The sequence below is a fragment of the Cygnus olor genome, chromosome 2, assembly GCF_009769625.2.
Source record: "Cygnus olor isolate bCygOlo1 chromosome 2, bCygOlo1.pri.v2, whole genome shotgun sequence".
Taxonomy (NCBI): Eukaryota; Metazoa; Chordata; class Aves; order Anseriformes; family Anatidae; genus Cygnus; species Cygnus olor.
In genome coordinates, this window is record NC_049170.1 from 120,538,014 (window position 1) to 120,556,934 (window position 18,921).

General features: G+C 37.1%; 1 long non-coding RNA gene across 1 annotated transcript; it reads right to left on the bottom strand.

Moving 5' to 3' along the window:
- Positions 1–3,187: 3,187 nt before the first annotated feature.
- Positions 3,188–6,643, bottom strand: LOC121065867. The gene is made up of 3 exons (XR_005817365.1): positions 6,516–6,643; positions 5,929–6,237; positions 3,188–3,772 (listed from the first exon to the last, which is right to left on the bottom strand). It is a non-coding gene; the product is annotated as an uncharacterized LOC121065867 (long non-coding RNA).
- Between the last annotated feature and the right edge of the window lie 12,278 nt (positions 6,644–18,921).

Genomic DNA, 18,921 nt, shown 5'->3' on the forward strand with positions numbered 1-18,921 from the left:
GCTAGATCATGTACCTTTGCCTTAGTGCCAAATGCTGTTTCACCTTTACAAAACTGGTTTGGTAATTGGTCCCACTTGGAGAGAAAAGATTTAAGTGCAGGGTGGAATAAAATTTAAGAGGAGGAGGCAAAATAAAATTACATGATTTTCAGACTGATCTTTTTTTTTTTTTTTAAGTTTTGCACAATCTATTTCTCAACATACCACAAGACAATGATAGTTTGGGGAACAGCCTTGCAATGGTAGATAACATATGTGTTTGATGATTATTTTCTCCAAGAATCTGGAATTCGTCTCTTTGGGATGGAACATCCATGGTTGCCTAATATAAATAATTTAATATGAATTAAAAATATGGGGAAAATATCAACACAGATTTCAGGTTTTGTTATATTCTGTTATTACAACTGCTTGCCAAGTTATCTATGTTATGGGAATTGGGCAGGATCTGACTGCTTGATGGAAGTGAGGCTGCCACAGCTCCATGCTCCCAGGTCCAACCAGTAGCAAGGCTGAGCATGTATTCACAGTAGGCACATGAACACATGTCACACATATACATTGCATATATCCATATATAAATGGCTGTCCACACAGATCAATGCTGACAGGCACACGGAGCACTCATGTGACCACAGACAGCACCAGTAGCCTCACCCTCCTCCCTTTTCTGGCTTAGCAGGATGAAGGTCTACTAGCTAAATAAATATATATATGTGTATATATATATATATATATATAATGGCAGGAGGGAGCCACTGGGGAATCAGAGGAACACCCTGTCTGATCCCCTATCAGTGCTGTCCCAGGAGGGAGCCCCAGTAATACCCTGCTGGGCTACTGCCTTGGGACCTGAGACACAAGGAAAGAGCATTTTGAGATTGCACAAGACTTACATATATATGTATGTATATATATATACACATATATATATGATGCTGGTCCCTCCTGCCATTCTCTCTCTCTGCTGCACTGTGGGAGTGCAGAAGAGCTTTTATCACAGAACCTAACAATCCCAGCTATGTATTTTTAGCTCTTGTATATCTAGTCTTAATTATTGCATGTACTTAAAGTACTACTGGTCTTGATATTGAAGGTTATATTTTCATGAAAGAATCCAAATATCTTCTAGAGGTTATATACTGATGTTTGCAAGTATTAAGGCTATGCTTGATCTGTGAAATTTAATAACAGGTAAAGTAAAAATTGTTCCAGTATTTCATCAATTCACTGGTGAGATCCCTGAATGTTGGTTGAATAAATGGCCCAAATCCAAACACAGAAAGGTTTCTCATTTTAAAGCCTTTTCTTAATTCAGGACATTTTTAATGAAAAAAAATACCACAACAACAACAACAAAAAACTGTTCAAAGTGAAAATGTAAAACAAGTAATTAAAAACATAGGTATTAAACACTTAGATGTTTCTTATTTGAAATGCTCAAAACCACTTGAAGTAAAATGTTATGAATACACTTCATTGGCTGAAATTGTAATGAAATTTTATTCAGTTTTTAGAAATACTTCAGTTTTCCCTGAAACACTGATTGTTCCATGAATTTGCTATTAGTCAAAAAAGAAAAAGAAAATGCCTGCACTGGATTACATATGCCATCATAACATTTACCACATATTAAAAAAAAAATACTACTTGTTGCTCATGACTACATTTTCTTCAAGAGATGTTCATTGCATTCAGCTGCCAACCTGCTCCCTGTCTGCAAGAAAATGACCACTCGAAGAAGGTTGCTACCTGCTAAGCCTAAAATCCCAGAGGCTGAGCAGTCCCAAGGGACAAAAACTTGTTTCCATACTTTTCTCCAGATCCACTAGCAGTGGTTTGACTGTTACAGAAAATGAATTGATATTTCACCCTGTTTCCAAAGGGTTGTGCGGGAAACTTTCCCACCAGAGAAGACCCCAGGTTCGGGATGGTTTGGTCACCACATATGTAGAGCTGCCCAACTGTGAGTCTTTGAGACTGGGATCTTCAAGGCCCTCTTCCAGTTATAGGTCCTCTTTTGTAATGTAAGCTTCCCACATCATGTCATGAACACTGACTGAGTTGTCACCTCATTTCTTGGTGTTTCTAGGTCCAGCTGGCTGTGGAATTCTGCCCCTATAGGGTCTGCAGAGACACTGAGTTCTCAAAGATCTGTATCTCCTACCCCCTCTTTTTCTCCCTTGTTTGCTGCATAACACAAGAGAATGTATTATAACTTTATTACTTGCAAAATTATGTCTTCCTAGTCATATTATTTTTCTGTTATGTTCCCTCTCTCCCTGAATATAGAGATTGTGCTAAGCAAACAAAGTAATATTTTCTTCTGTTTTATCTACTGTGCTATTCTGAGTTAGACTGACCGTTGCATTAGGTTCCACATACAATTTCTTTCAGCATTTCTCAGAAGAGCTGGGTGGAAAAATGGCACAACAATAGCTGTCTAAAAGCCAATATAACAAAATCCAGCTGTTCCCTGAATCTAGCACTGTGTCCCCCACCATTTTGTCATTTGCTTTTTAAAGTTACCTCAAAATAGCAACATAGAGATGTACACAGTGAAGCCGTTACACAATAAGTAGAAAGATCCCCCAGTCCTGATGTTCAGAGGGGATAAATATTGTTCACCCAAAACATATGCCTATTTAAAACTTTATATCAATCAGGAGTCTGATGGTGATGGGAGTAGAAAGGTGTTTTGTACAGACTGTTTGGGCCAGGTTTGTGACTCAAACTGTTGTGCTTTTTTTTTTTTTTTTTTTTTGGCAAAGAAACCAGGTCAATCTGAAACAGGTCTCCACAATGACTCTTCTGGCTGCCCTGCCCCTCTGGATCCATGCTGCGTATGTTCACAAAGGCTGTGGTGGCACAAACATCCCCTCTCCCCACTTCCCTGTCCCTAAATTTTCTCTCCATTGTCAGATCTGTTTGTTCTTCGCCACTGGCGGCAGCAGCAGCAGGGAGCGCTTGGGCAGAGGAGGCCTCATGGAAAAGCAGCTGTTTTGGGCTTCATGCTGTTTAATCCTTTCCAGAAATGGGTTCTTCTCTCATTTTTTGATGCTGTTTCTGTCACTCGTGAAGCCAAACCAATGGTCACATTAAATCTTGGGGGGAAAAAGAAAGAAATCCTAACAGAGGCATAGGCAAGCAAATAAATTAAGAAACAATGCCCAGAAGAGAGAAACAAGTGAGATGCTCTTTTTAAATTGCTAATGAAGCATTGCAATTGGTCTGCTTCATGTGATGTGACCTATCTGAGCTCTGGATGTCCTGGAGCCAGCAGAGGTGCTCAGCACATGGTGTGTGGCTGAAGGGAAGGTATCACTGCAGTGCTCACTGCACTGAGGCCGAGTGCTCTGTGTCACCTGGTGGAGTGCACGTGGCCATTTGGCACCACTTCCCTGTACCACAGGGCTGCATCCGTCCATGAGCATGTGGAGCATAGCATCTCCCAAAGAGAAACAACATGCTCCAGAGTCAGGAGTTTTCTCACGTGTCTTTAGCTGCTCTGGTGTTTAGAGACCAAGAAATGGCTCCCACTGGGTGCACAGTCCCAACCCCTTTTCCAGAAAGTGGCCAGCATCTGTTGCGTTGCTGCAAGAGACTTCACAACAATCAGACAGCGTTACTTCTGCTGGTGAATGCTGCTGCTGCTTTGTTGTGCTGTTTGGCATGAGTCTTTGCTTACACGTGTGTGTAAAAACCGTGTCACTTAGGGGCTTTGTGACTTGGGCAAAGTTTCTAAGATTCAGGGTAGCCTTTCTGGTCATTTCTGGGGAGAAAACAAGAGAGAAAGAATGATCCAAATTTGAGGGGAAAAAAGAAAAAAAAAAAGTTTTTGTATTAGCACACCTCTGCTTTGTGAAAATGCAGAAGATGTTTCATTTTCATTCCAGTGAAGGATGAAAACAAATTCCAAAACCTCCCAAGTCATCATGAAGCAGAATTGCTCTTCTCTGCCTGGCTCTTGGCATTGTATTATGAGACAAGTTGCTCTTCAGCTCCTGGTATTTAGGAATTGACTTTTATCTGAAACCATAAAACTTTGTATGCTTCACAAGCTTGCAGCCTATCCTTGAAGGTGATGCTATTATAAATCTCATTCATTCTGAGCCTTTCTAAGCTCTGTGAGTGATTCTGTGGGTCAGATATTAGAGGAATATATTCAAGCGCCAAAGAAGCAACAAAATTAATTTTCTTTCCAAAGCTGAATTTCAAAAATTGGGGATGGGTAGGTATGCGTTATTGTAAAAAAAAAAAAAAAAAAAAATGATGCATTTAAATTCAGTTGTAGTTATGTCTTACTGATCAAAACATGTTTTCCTCTGAAATGGTATGCATTTGTCTTGGGGCCACAGAACTTCTGTGGTTTTCTTCAGAGTCTAATAGTATCTTTTAAAATGTTATTGGCAATTCTACATCATTTGGAGCAGAGCAGAAGAGAAATATAAAAAGCAAAAGACTAAGAAAGAGCTCAAAATGCTTGACTCTTCCAGATATTTGGGCTTTCTGCACGAGTCCTGCTTTCTCCTTTGTTCCTTTCAGTCACTGACCTTCAAACCTCCAGAGCTTACTCAAAACAGGTTGCTATATGTTGCTATAAGCACTGATCAGTCAAGCTTTCTCTACCTGTTCAAATACTCTAATTAAATATGTGGAAGTAATTACTGCAATGGCTTGGTAAAAATTAAAATAAAAATAATTAAAAAAAAACACATAACACTTCAGCAGTTTCCTAAGATTGCCCTTCAATTTCTACAAAAGAAGGAAAAAAAACCCTGCTTTTTAACAGCAGGCAAAATCGTATATGTTGCAATCACTGTCTGAATTGGTAATATGAAAAAAACAACAACAACAAAAAAAAACAAACCACAAACAAACAACAGGGAACTGGGATGGAAGGAAAGGACCATCAGTGATGTTCAAATACCAAAACACTGAGGCTGGTAGGGAGATTTTTTCCTTTAGAACATATTGTGACAACCACATGAAGATATTTGGTACCCAGGAAAACCCCTTATAGTACTGCTGAAGCAATGCTGCAACTGGATGTCTCTTGTCCCTTCCTTTGCTCAGCAAACAGCACAAGTGAAACCAGGGGGGTGCTCTGCCTGCAAATAAAATAGTCATGCTGACTGAGTAACAACTCAGAGAGCTTTTGTTTTGAAGGAGCACACAACCAAACCCAGGGTGGGCCAAGTCAGCTGTGAGAAAAACGACAAGCAACAGGCATCCTTCACTGCCTGCCCCTGACCTATTGGAGAGAGAAGCACAATGTACGGTCGTCTGCTCTGATATTTTCCACCTTTACTAGATACTCTGTGAAAAAATAAGCCTCTGAGAAACTGAGTTGTTTTGTAAGTTTTCTTCAAGATAATGCTATAAGCCACGAAATACAGCAAGAAAGCACTGGAAATCTTACTGTACAGGGTATAGAATAGTTCCCCTCCAATCTACTAGGTATTTGAATTTATCTTTTAGCCAGTAGTTATTTTTCGCTGTATAGGAATCATCTATCTCCCACATATTGTGAGCAAGTGCAACTCTAATATATCACAGCTTCTCATTAAAAAATTGTCTTTCATAGAAGGGCAGTTCTGAAGATGAACTGCTTAAAGTATCCTAAGGCTTCCTTCAAAATGCAAAAGCAGTCTTACAGAGCTAATAACAGTTTTTCTGAACTCACTGATAAAACAATTAATGTCTTTCTTCATTCACAGCTATTTTCATCCCATTAAATGCTGGGGAATCTAATTTTCCTTAGCTTTTCCTAGCTAGAATGACTTCTGTGAAATGACATGCAACATCAAGTATTGCATTTACATTCCGCTCTTTGATGTCTGTGAAGATGGTGATCCCAAGGAAGTGTCACATTTGCAATATTCATTCAAGTGTGTGTAGCAATAAAATTAAAGTAAATACACTTACATTACATTCTGCTACAGTTGACTTAGTCTGATATTGGTTCCAAAGATTTTTTTTTCCTCAGACAAAGCTAATTTCTTCATTTGTTCCATTTTAGGTGGATGAATTTAATTCTCATGAACAGGAGGAAAAAGTAGCAATGGTAGATGAAGTTTAAGGAAAGCCTGTATCAAGCAAGGACAGCCGGGAAAGCCCCAGCACTGTCTGTATTTAGTCTTCAAGAAATTCCCTGCCAGACTGAGTGATGAACTAGTCTGAGACTCTTCAACTGCAGGCTGATGGGAACATCTGTGTTGCTTGGTGATACAGCACCTCAGAGAAACAAGGAGGCAGAGGAGGAAAGTTAATTACTCAGAATTACAGCCCCATTAAGATGTATTTTATAAAGAGCACACCTTGCCTGATGCTTTTCCAATGAGCATCCATTCACAAAGTACCCCAGAATTTAAAAAGGAGATGTAATCAGAAACCATGGGAAGGGACCTCAAACAGGCCACCACCTTGGTTTTGCCAGCATGTGTCTCAGGGTGCCTCTGACTTCCTCCAAAGGAGTGAACTCAGACTTGTTTCCCCCTTAACGGTGGCCTCACCTCTGAAGTCCTTCCCATGTGAAGAGTCCCACCAGTGAAGAGATGTAAAGGAAAACATAGAGAAACAGTGAGGAGAAAACTGTTCCCTGAAGAGAGAGGGAAGAACCGAAGAAATCCTTCAAAGAGAGCATAAACCTCTCCACAGTCCTATCAAATTGTTATTTCAGCTTCTAACAGGAAAAAAATTATTATGCCCAGGTGGACCTTGTTTTAGCATCAGTGCTTTTAAAGACAAAGGCAGACCCACAGATTCAGCTATTGCACTGGATTTCATTTCATTTAATTTCCAGAGCATCCTAGCCAGCCTGAGCCAGGACTCATGACTTATATTCCTTCATTACTGAAAGAAGAAAATGAACAAAAAATAGAAAAGAAATTGTTAAAAAAACCTTTGTTATTGATGGTGGCTTATCTTTTAATGCTGTGTTCGCTTGTAGCTGTTGTGCCAAATGATTTATTAGGATTTTCATGTTTTTGTCTTTTTCTTTCATATTTTATCTTATTTAGAAAAGATGCAATTTAAAGTTCACTGTTGCTGAAGGCACATACTGGTACAGTAATTGACAAACCAAATGGCAAACACACTTCTATTTCAGACTGTCAATCTGATGAAATGAAAACTAGTTAATACCTTGTGGTATTAATGTCATGTGTCATCAAAAGACCACACAGAAAGCATGAGAGAGGGTGGCTACATGATAACAATTCTTCACAGAGGCACATGTGATCCCTAACATATTGTTTTTAGGTATAAACATAATTAAACCATTTGCTAGAAGAATCCTTAAACTAGTAAAGACAATAGTTAATTTTACAAAGGGGTAAAATAACAGAAACTATGATTTTGGCATTCAAGGATGTCTGAGAAAAGGATTTACTTTATTTTATATATATATATATATATATATACATATATACACACATTATTTCCCTCTCTTCATTTTTGATAAATCTGATATCTATTAATCTAGTACATAGATTCCCTTGGACAATAAAAAAAATTATGCCCCATTAGTTAAGCACCTGGCCATGTGATATTTGTTTTCCATGTTGCTTTAGAGAGAGAAAGAACAGATTTTTTTTTTTTTTCACTTCTGTGGGTTGTAGAATCAGGATTTGTTTTAGAAAGGTTTTTTTTTTTTTTTTTTTTTTTTTTTTTTTTGAATAATAGTGTATGCTGATTAGAGCTGTTAATACTTTAATTTCCAATTTTTAAGGTAATTTAGGAGACACCCTTAAAATGGAGACATTTTGGAAGGAAAGTCTATCCTCAGGTCATGTACTCAAGCCATATAAAAGAGATTAATTGCCCTGTCCTCTGAGGCATGAGGCAAAGCTAGCTGCCCCTGGGGCTTTGCCATTCACCATAGAGGAGAGGCATGCAACAAAGTGATGCAACACAGATTCATCTGAAGATATGAAAAAAAAGCTATGAACAGATGTATTCTTCAGTTGCTCCTGAGCAACTGGAAATGCTTTTACTTACAAGTACAGTTTTACTCACAGAAATGACAGTAAGCGTGGCAGTGTCAGTGTCTTACAGAGTGTTTTTCCAGTAAATTCCAGACTGAATTTACTTCAGTTATTTTTCTGTTAGGGATGTATTTAAACAGGTATTCGGGCTTGGCTGGGGAAGAGCTGTTGTGCAAATGTTATGCATTTGATTGGCAGGCTGGTCCTTTAGGACTGTAAGCCATGGTATGATAACTTCTTAGAAAACTAATTTTTTAAAGAAATGGAGTAATTGAACGGGAGAATTGTTAGGAAACAGGAGTAGAATAGGAGAGTGTGTAGCTTTGGAAGGAAAGATGAGAAGGAGAAAGTTACAATATTGAACTATACATTGACCTCAAATATGTTTGCTGTTTTAGAGACTCTCTTGCCTGCAGAAGAGAGATGCTGTAATGTTTTGATTACATCACCTGGGAAGAAAAATGGTTGTCTGGCTACTGGGCTACAAATGGCTCCTGAGAAGCAGAAGCAAGACTAAAGAAAAATATCTAAATGGTCCATTAAATGGTTCAGGAAGTCTTAAATGAATAAAGGCTCTGAATAAGCAATGAATACATCTCTCTCTCTCTCTCTCTCTTCCCCTTTTCCACTTCCCCCCAAACGATAGAAAAGTATATTATCTTTCACTTACTGTTCTTTCCTAGTCCTTAAATAGAAATGACTGGTAATATTGCTTATAAAGAAGAATTAATTCATCGCATAAGTGAAAACCTTTTCTAAAGTAGGTATGTTTAAAAATGCATGTAAAATCAACTCTTTATACTCTTCAATAAACTATGAAAGATTAGGCATTGGCACATTAAGGTGTAGATGTAATCTCTGCTTTCACTCTTGTGTTACAAAATCAATTTGAAGACTGCTGTATACGTTACTCTGGTTCTTTATTGATAAGGAGAAATCCCTTAAATGTGCTGACTGTATTTTATAGAAATATCAGGAAGTAGAAATGCATTTTTTTTTAACCCTTTAAGCATGGAAAATTTTTAGTATACAGTACACTTTTCTTGAGAAAGAGGTTTTTTGTTTTTTTTTTTTAAATCCCAGTACCTTGTCGAAGTGGGCTTAAGATTTAGGTAAACTATATCCCTAAAGGCAAGTGCAAAGATCTTAATATCCATGCAAGCTTTATTTCACTTTCTGAAGAGGCCTATGATAGTTAGTAAAGGTTCCTACTCAGTTAGTAAATAGTAGATAGTTAGTAAACGTTCCTACTCAGTTGAGGTGGAAGCCATTGAGAGTATTGATAGGTTGTATTTCTCCAACTATTACGAGACCTCAGTTCAAACAACTCTATTGCTAGTTCTAGGGGTTTTGCTTGCTTGTTTGTTTCTTTGTTGGTGGTGGTATGATTTTTTTTTTCTTCCACAAATTTTCTGGTGATTCTTTTATCTGTCTACATTCTTTTAACAGTTTTGTGGGCTGCTAAATTAAAGGGAATGTAGTTTCTTACCATTATCAGTATTGAAATAAAAATTCAGAAAAAAAAAATTCTTAGTGGCATTTGATTCAGAACATGATGGAAGCAGTGTGAATGCATATTATATGAATTCCAAGAGAGTGCCCTCAGAATAAAAGGAGTATTGTTAAAAGGCCTGTATATTTTGTATGTTCTATTCAGGTCAGTCACTGAATTGAAGATAAGAAGTGGGAGAAATTGCTAGAAAATATAATTTGCCATGCTATTGGAGTTTGGCTTTGGGAAGTTTTAGAAAGACACTCTACTTTCTCCTTGCTAAGTACTGCTGAAATAATAATGGTCCATCCACTGGGATCGTCTCACACTGCATAACCTTTATTCTGGTGGTGAGTGTTCAGTTTAGTGTTGTTCCAAAGAATGAGTAATACAGCATACAAGTCTGGAAGAATACTGATGAAATAATAATATTCCTGTAAATTCTACTGGAGAATGTCTCCTGTGAATATATAACAAACATATTTATGTTGTGCAGTATTTTGCATTAAAAAATTGTCTCCTCCAAATGTCTGTATGTGCATTTATCTATGAACAGGGAAGCTAATTCAATACAAATCATTCTCATCTCTGCAGCAGTATGAATGAGTTTTCTGTATCTAAAAAACTGAGCTATATGAAAAAGTGCATAATAAATTTCAAGTCTCAGATTACGAGTTTAATTTAGAGGCAAACAAAATCTATATATTTTTATATTCTGCTGACAATTGGAGGAACTGAGTTGATTTGAATTAGTTAGAAGATTCACCTATGCATAAATACACAAGTACAGGAGTCAGGTATGTGGCCCTAAAGTTTACAATAGCTAGAATGTAATTAATACAAAAAAGTATGAGATGTGACACCAAAAATGCATATTTTTTTTGACAGATGATTTGGTACAAAGATTTTGCTGAAGAAGAAGAAATTACGTGTTAGTCCCATCTGAGCCTTCTTTGCAAGTCAAAATCAATAAAATCATCATCATTACTGTCTATTTTTTGATAGCTGTCTTCTGCACTGAATATTAAAGAGGTTTCAGACTGACTGAAAAAAAGACATTAGAATGGTGAGAAAATTCTTTTATATTTTACTCAAACATCATGTCTCTATTGATTTGTCAGGAAGAGTAGCTAGAAGGTTTGTCAAATGATAAAAGGCTCTTTTCAAATTGAAGGAAGTAAGACAAAGGATTAGAATACTCTAACCTTTATTGCCTGCCTTTTTAACGCTTTATGTTTTCTTTCTTTCTTTCTTTCTCTCTCTTTCTTTCTTTCTTTCTTTCTCTCTTTCTCTTTCTTTCTTTCTTTCTCTTTCTCTTTCTCTTTCTCTTTCTCTTTCTCTTTCTCTTTCTCTTTCTCTTTCTCTTTCTCTCTTTCTCTTTCTCTCTTTCTTTCTCTTTCTTTCTCTTTCTCTTTCTCTTTCTCTTTCTCTTTCTCTTTCTCTTTCTCTTTCTCTTTCTCTTTCTCTTTCTCTTTCTCTTTCTCTTTCTCTTTCTCTTTCTCTTTCTCTTTCTCTTTCTCTCTTTCCTCTCTTTCTCTCTCTCTCTCTTTCTCTCTCTCTTTCTCTTTCTTTCTCTCTCTTTCTTTCTCTCTTTCTCTCTCTCTTCCTTCCTTTCTTCCTTCCTTTCTTCCTTTCATTTCTTTCCTTTCATTTCTTTTTCTTTCATTCTAAGAGACATTGAATATAAAACATTCTGCCCTGCGTCTTATACAAATAAGGCCTTTACCTACAAAGATTCCAGAGTATTTTCCCATCTGACTGGACTTAAGGATTTTCTGAATAATTCCAGTTGCTGAAAAACAGTTGTACCTTGCTGACATCTTATTTCCATTCTCCAGCTCAGCAGCTGAGCACTGGCTGTGTTTTAGATAATCTTAAGCATTCTTTTTTGATGTTGGAGAAAAATGGAAAACAGAAAATTGGAATACCTTTTTTTTTTTTTTTTTTTTTTTTTACCAGACACTATAAAATAACCCCTAACTCAAGACATTAAACCCTTAACTCTAGAAATTAAAAATGAAGGAAGAATTTACTTACTGTTGTCTACTTCCTAACTGTATAATACAAAATTTAGGGAAGAGTGTAGAGGAATATAAGACTATATATACCTTATACCTGTCTATCTGGCAGTCCCTAGTTCTGTTTTGCTCAGCTAGTGATCTCTTAGAACGCTTGCAGAGTCTTGTGTTTGGAATCCAGTCTTTAAACAAAACTTTCTGCCATATCTTGGAAAATGGTTTGGCTAAACTGAATCCTTTTTGGGGTCATTGATAACTTTCTATCTTGACATGGTACATATATTGAATTTTCCAAACTTCTTCTGTGATTTTTAATTTAATCAGAAAGGAAGATTTAAAGCCTATGGTACCTTAATCATGGCTGTCTCCATTAGAAACACCAGCGGCCACTTGGACTGATAACCAGAACCATTTCCTGTTCATCTAATAAACTGAACGCATTAACAATTGCTCTCACAGTGCACTGTAAGGAAAGAAAGAATACATTCACAGGTTAAGTTTCTCTTCTGCCTGGCGGTTCCTTGTATACTACAACTTATATTTAATATTGCCTATCAACTATCAAGTGTATTTTTTTTAACTGTACAAATAGGAATAATGCACAGGTTGCAATGAGGCACGGTAACACTTAAGTATTTTCAGGACAGGATCAAGTCCTTTCTGAGGGTCACCAAGGTGAGAGCATTGTGCTATGGACCCTGAACTCTTGAAAAGCTGTTAATGGTGAAAATATCAATGGTTTGCAGCAAAGGTATCACCTTGGTCTTCTTAATTCCATTGAAAGAAAAGGAAATGACCAAATCATATCATATAATGCCTTGAATATAATGACACTAAGCAGACAATTGAATATAATGACAGTAAACAGACAATCCAACTCTTTTTCTTCTTTCTGAGATACAGGTAACCCTATGAAGCAGGGAAGAGCAAGAACAATCTCTATGTTTGCTGCTGTTTTGAATCCTAACTTGATATCATATGCAATAACCAGTATTGCTTAAGTTGAACTTTTGCCAGTCATCAGTGTTAAATGTTGATTGCTCCTAATCAGGATGTGCAAAGCTGAATCTTTGATGAAATTCACATCAGTGAATTAAATAGCATTTTCTTTGTTTCTTTGGGCAAGGGGGAATGAGGGAGAACTCTCAGGTTCTTTGATTAGCTGATCAACAGAGACAATTGTTTCTGCTCAGAGGAAGAAAAAAAAAAAACACACCTAAAAACCACCACCAACAAAACACCCCCCAACCGCTCCTGATGATAGAAAGAACAAATTGAAACAGGGTGGGGATAAGAAAGGAGCACTTTCTTATGGCTTAGTTGCCTCTTTGTTTGGTGTCTAAGTAAGCTTGCATTCAAGGTATACCAACAGGAATAATATATTTTTTAAATATATGTTGACTTTTCAAGTGAAGAATATAGGAGAAAAAATATTTTGAAGATTTCCACTGAAGGGTTCTGAAACAGTCTAAATCAATGAATGTGAATATGTTGCTAGAGATGTCTGTTTTTGTCTTGCCACCTCAGTCTATGTCTAGTATGCAGGAAATGCAAACTCTTTTTCGCATCAATGGTGAAGGACAAATGAAGATATAATTTTAAGCTTTTTCTATGATGTTAAAGCGACAGGCCTGCCTACAGGCATGCTTTGAATCTGTGAAGCAAACCAGGAAACATAGTGAGGGACATGTTCCCCTTCCATATAATGTGAGGCTACATTTTCCATCTGTGGGTGTGCTTCTAAGTTTGCTAATATTCACAATTTTGTAACTGAAAGAGCTGATTGGGTTTGGAGGGACAGGTGTGATGTTATGAAACGCTCTTGTGGTCTTTCATTTGCAGTAAAATCCATTACACGGAAGCAGTCCTTTTCAACACCTACAAAGTAATTTTTCATTACCTTCATGGTTGTAGACCATGTACTGTCTCCCACAGGGAGAGGCACACCTTCAGGGCGTACTAATTCTGATCTGCTTAGCTGTGACCATGAAATGTATAAACACTGTTTTTAAAACAGTGGGTGAAACTGTTCTTATGCAATTGCTGTAGAAACTCTAGGTAATGATTTGCTCCTGCCATCTGCATATATTTGGCTTAACACAACAGGGCTTTGATTTGTTTTCAGCTTGTGGATATGTTTGACATCTTAGTATGAATTAGAAACTGAAGTCCTGTAAGACAGTGATGGTGTTGCTTTCAGAGCTGTATTTCGCTGACAAGTTAATCACAAACCTCCTTTCCTCCAGTACTGCCTGATATAACTAACTGGACACATATAATGACTAGCTGATAATTAGAATTTGAACTCTTTTGCTAGAATAATTTATTAGTTAATATCATGTGAAAATTGATGTTAATATATCCTAAAGGCTAATCTATTCAAATTGCAATGCATAGTTTTTAATAGTCCAGTCTGCTTTGGTAATCAGAAGGAATTATGTGGTTATGGCTTGTGGCTTGAGCAATTAAAAAGATTGGTTTAGAGTGCTCATTTCAAGGTTGTTGGGGAGTTTATGGAACGAGATTCCTATAGCAATTTTGTCTGTAATTTTAGTGGAATGTGGACACGCCATAAATTACTGGTGTGTTTCAAGTAAACTAGCATGTGTCTCAGATGTTTTAGGACATGGGGATGCTTAGGCCCAAATTTTCATAAATGTCCTAAAAAAGGAAATAAATTCTAGTTCCTGAGATTTTTATTTTAGCTATTGCTTCTTTATCCAAATGAAGCATGAAGTTCTACACTGAGAGAAAACCATAGGTAGGGGAAATTAAAGTGGTGATACGGGATGTATTTAAGACAAGTCATATTAAGGTTACTGATAGGCTTTTAACAATTTTTCAGGGAGCTTATCTTAAATTGCTTATTCACTATTACCCTGAAGTCACTGGTTTCCAAAGCATAGTTCCCACTCTCTAGCCCTTCATTCACTGCTTCTAGACACAACACTTTGCCTTAAATGGTACAAAAATGCAGTTCGAACTGACTTAATTTCACAAAGAAATCTGTATTGCTCCGTACAGGAATTATACAGGAATTATTAGGAATATACATATAATTACGTACGTATTAGGAAGCTGTATTGCTTCCTAATCTTCACCTGGCCAATTTGTGGATGCAGCATATATTTTATATTTTATAAAATGTAACTATACTTCTATTCAGATCACAACCAATAGTTTTTGGGTAGCATCAGGACTAATGTCACTCCCAGGAGAACCCGGCTGGAAAGAAGTCCAAATAATGATTAAAAATCTGTCTATTAGGTGGCTCTGAATGTACATGAAATATATTTTACTGGCCCTACTCTAATTCAATATTATCAAAATGTATGTGGCACCGAGGCAAATAGTTTACAATGTCTAACACATTTACAGTTACCTTTATTGACCAAACTTGTAGTCTCCTCAAGGAATTAAATCAAGCATGTTTGACAAAACCTGTTTTCTGTAAAGACCGTACTGACTGGCACCAATTATATTTCCTTCCTTTAATATTTTTGTTGAGCAAGAACCACAAAGAGCTTTCAGCTACTCTGCAGAAGGATCATTTTCCTGCAAAAGAAACTCTCCAGGCAGAGATCTCCAGACAAGCCAGGCTCTTGCTCTTTATGCCTGTGAACCAAAAAGTGAACAACACAGGCAGGCTGCCACTGTTTAATCCCAGCTGATTGGGACTTTAAGCAGAAAATGTTGAAGTGTTAATTATCTTCAATCAGATGGACTAGTCTGGAGATCAGAAAAAGGTACTGAGAATCCTATTAAAGTGATCAGGCTGCAGAAGTGACAAATACAGAATTCTGTTGGGCCAGTTCAAAATAAGCCAAGAGACTGATCAGCCCTAATTTATTATAGCATACAGAAGACAAATTCTGTTTTAAAAAATTATGATGAGATCCAGGAGCAGACATAATAATAATCCCATAAAAAATAATTTTTTCTTTCCCATAAATGTGTTAGAGTAACTGCAGAACTGCATCAAACTTCAATAGCAGGTAAAGCACTATAAAAGTTGCTAGCCAAACACATCAGAAAAGTGAGAAATCTAAAATCTGTTAAAATGATGGACACAGTTAAAGATATCAGAGAAAACACTTCAGACCACATTGACCTTTCTTTTGTGTTAAGCTTCATACTTGCAGGGACTGAGGAGTGCCAGTAAAATGGCTTCATTTTCACTGAATAGGGCACAGGGCTCTGGACCCATTCAGTACCTGCTGAGCTGCCTCCTGAGTTCCCCAGCCATGATCATAGACACTTAGTGCACAACGTTGGGGACAGACCAGAGTTTGCTACAGCCATGACGTGGCAAGTCCTTGCCTCTCTATATATGTCCCTCTAGTTATTTTTTAATCCAGGGACAAAAAGATAGGAGAATGCAGCACTTCTCTAGGAAGAACACACAGATGAAATCACAGGATAAGCAAACTGTAGCCATCATGTTCAGTCATCCAAATGTGTTTAGCATGTAATACTGTTTTCGATACATGTACAGGTCTATTACTCCACGTAAAGCCTTTTAAGGATAGGACTTCTTCTGAGGTATATTTATTCCTTTGCATTCAGTATCTTCCTGCTCTCTTCATGTGCCAGACATGACTTCTCCAAAAGACTTCTGACACAAGAGTGCAGTCCTGAAAATTGGTGACATTTCTCTTGTTCTGACCCAGTTCAATTCCTGGCCAAAATCTCCTTAATATCAGCCATTTTTTCCTCATGTACTGTGATTAGATTCTATCATACAACCTTTTTCTCTTCAAACATCTTCTCTTTCAATATTTATCCCTTTAATCTGTTCAGATTTCATTCTAATTTCAAGTGATTTATTGTATAGAATGATTTACCAGAAGCTTTTTGTACATAGTCAATGCACCAAAACCTGCTTAAAACATATTTTTGCTGCATAAAGCAAAAGAGGCAAAAGGATAAATTAATTTTTTATACCTGAAAAAATTTATACAGCACAGCATCAGTTTTACTTAGAAGTTTTGCAGAAAGGAATAGGTATTTAGCCACTAACTTTGTTTGGTAGCACGTTACTTGGACTAATTGTAATTTTGACCACATCACCTCCTTTTATTCATAGTTTATCTAAATAATAATAGTGAAATATTTATAAAATTGGAAAACCTAACCTTCATCTAACTTGTCCTGGTATATGCAGATGTTTGCATTAATTAAACTCAAAATGAAATACCAATAGAAGTATTTAAATGCAGATGAATGATCTTGTTATGAATGACAATTACAGCTTAATGATTTGAAAAAACTCTGTATCTTGAGTGAAATCCTTGCCCTTCCAAAATCAAAGGTAACACTTCCATTGCCATGGTTATAAGCTAGAATTTCATTTAATTTATTCAGATAATGGTGCCTTAAGATATATAAATATTAAATGTTTATGCAAACTAACAGTAGATACAAAGATGCTTTCAGTTGTCTGATTAGATGCCATAAAAATGCTTAAGTAACTTAATACATTGTCCTATCTCAAAAAGACATGACACTTAGAATAAGGTAAAGTCATTACCTTTATTTATTTATTTATTTGTTTGTTTGTTTCTTTGTTTGTCTTGTCCCAGCAGTCTCACAAAATCAACCGAAACAGCCTCATTTGGATCTCATCATCTGAGAAAAAAGGAAGCATTTAAAGGTTTTACTTTCTGAAGCAACAACAAACAACGACTTTCTTTGTTGATGTGCCTTACCATTTTATTAAATGAAAACGTGGTCCACAGCAGGCATATCTTCCTCTGTTTATAATGTTGATAGAGACGTGTTTTGAGCAGTCATAGAATCACAGAATCATAGAATCATTAAGGTTGGAAAACACCTCCAAGACAATCTCGTCCCACCATCCCCCTACCACCAATGTCACCCACTAAACCACATCCCTAAGCACCACATCCAACCTTTCCTTGAACACCCCCAGGGATGGTGACTCCACCACCTCCCTGGGCAACCCATTCCAATGCCTGACTGCTCTTTCTGAGAAGAAATGTCTCCTCATTTCCAACTTGAATCTTCCCTGGCACAACTTGAGGCCATTCCCTCTAGTCCTATCACTGGTTACCTGGGAGAAGAGGCTAACCCCCAGCTCCCCACACCTTCCTTTCAGGTAGTTGTAGAGAGCACTAAGGTCTGCCCTGAGCCTCCTCTTCTCCAGACTAAACAACTCCAGTTCCCTCAGCCACTCCTCATAGGACTTGTGTTCCGGGCACAAGTCCTGGGGAACACCGCTGGTGACCAGTCGCCAGCTGGATTTCACTCCGTTCACAACCACTCTCTGGGCCCGGCCATCCAGCCAGTTTTTAACCCAGCAGAGTCTACCTGTCCAAGCCATGGGCTTCCAGCTTCTCCAGGAGAAACATCACAGTCTACCAAAAAAATGTTGTTTTGTGTAACAAACACAGGGCGTTAATGGTGGCTTATCTCCTATTACACACCCTGAATCTTATTCCCCATACTAGGTACTTTGTGTTATTACAAATGAGGAAATTAGCTTTTCATACTAGTTTGGATACTTATCTACTGTTAAGCACTCTAGAAGGTTTCCTCATTTTTTTAATTCCTGTAGGATCAATCAAAGCGCTTAGGGTCTGAAGTAGACATGGCATAGAGACATGGATCCCTGAGGGATAGAGAGAGGTGTGGACACATCGTAGCTCTTGCATGGCAGAACTTCCCTCTTTGCCATCTGTGGTGTCTTGCAGCCTTCTAACATCAGCCCCTATTGTTCCCTGTGCATCCATGTTCTTGCCTGTGCAATCTAGTTTGAGGTATGTTAGCAGAAGTGATCCTGTATTTGAGATTGTTATGTTCTTTTTCCCCACAGCAATTTGAGTGTTGTCTACCTGAAGGATATTTCTTTACGTTATTATTTTATTTTATTTCATTTCATTTCATTTTATTTTATTTTATTTTATTTTATTTTATTTTATTTTATTTTATTTTATTGTATTGTATTTATTTTGTTATTTTATTATTTTATTTTGTTTTGTTTTATTTTATTTATTTTATTTTATTTTATATTTTATTTTTATTTTATTTTTATTTTATTTTAATTTATTTTTTTCCAATATGCTTCCTGTTCCTGCTGAGCAGTAGCAAGTTTTTAGCTATACCAATTTCCAGTCTCAAGCATAAATCAGCAACACTTGTTCTGACATTTTTTGAGTGTAGTATGTGCAGGGAGTTGGGAAATTGCTTCCTGTACTCTTCCTCTCCTCTGTCTGCTTTAACCACACGAGGAGAAATCAAAGTCTGAGGGCTTGCAACTGAAAATGTCAGAGAAGAAATGTTGTTGAAGTAGGTATGCTCAATGGATCACCCAGCTAGAGACAGCTGCAGTGTGTGGGCTTGTGCTCCTAAAAGGCAGTTGAAAACAGGCAGTTGTTTTTTTTTTTTTCTTTTTTTTTTTTTC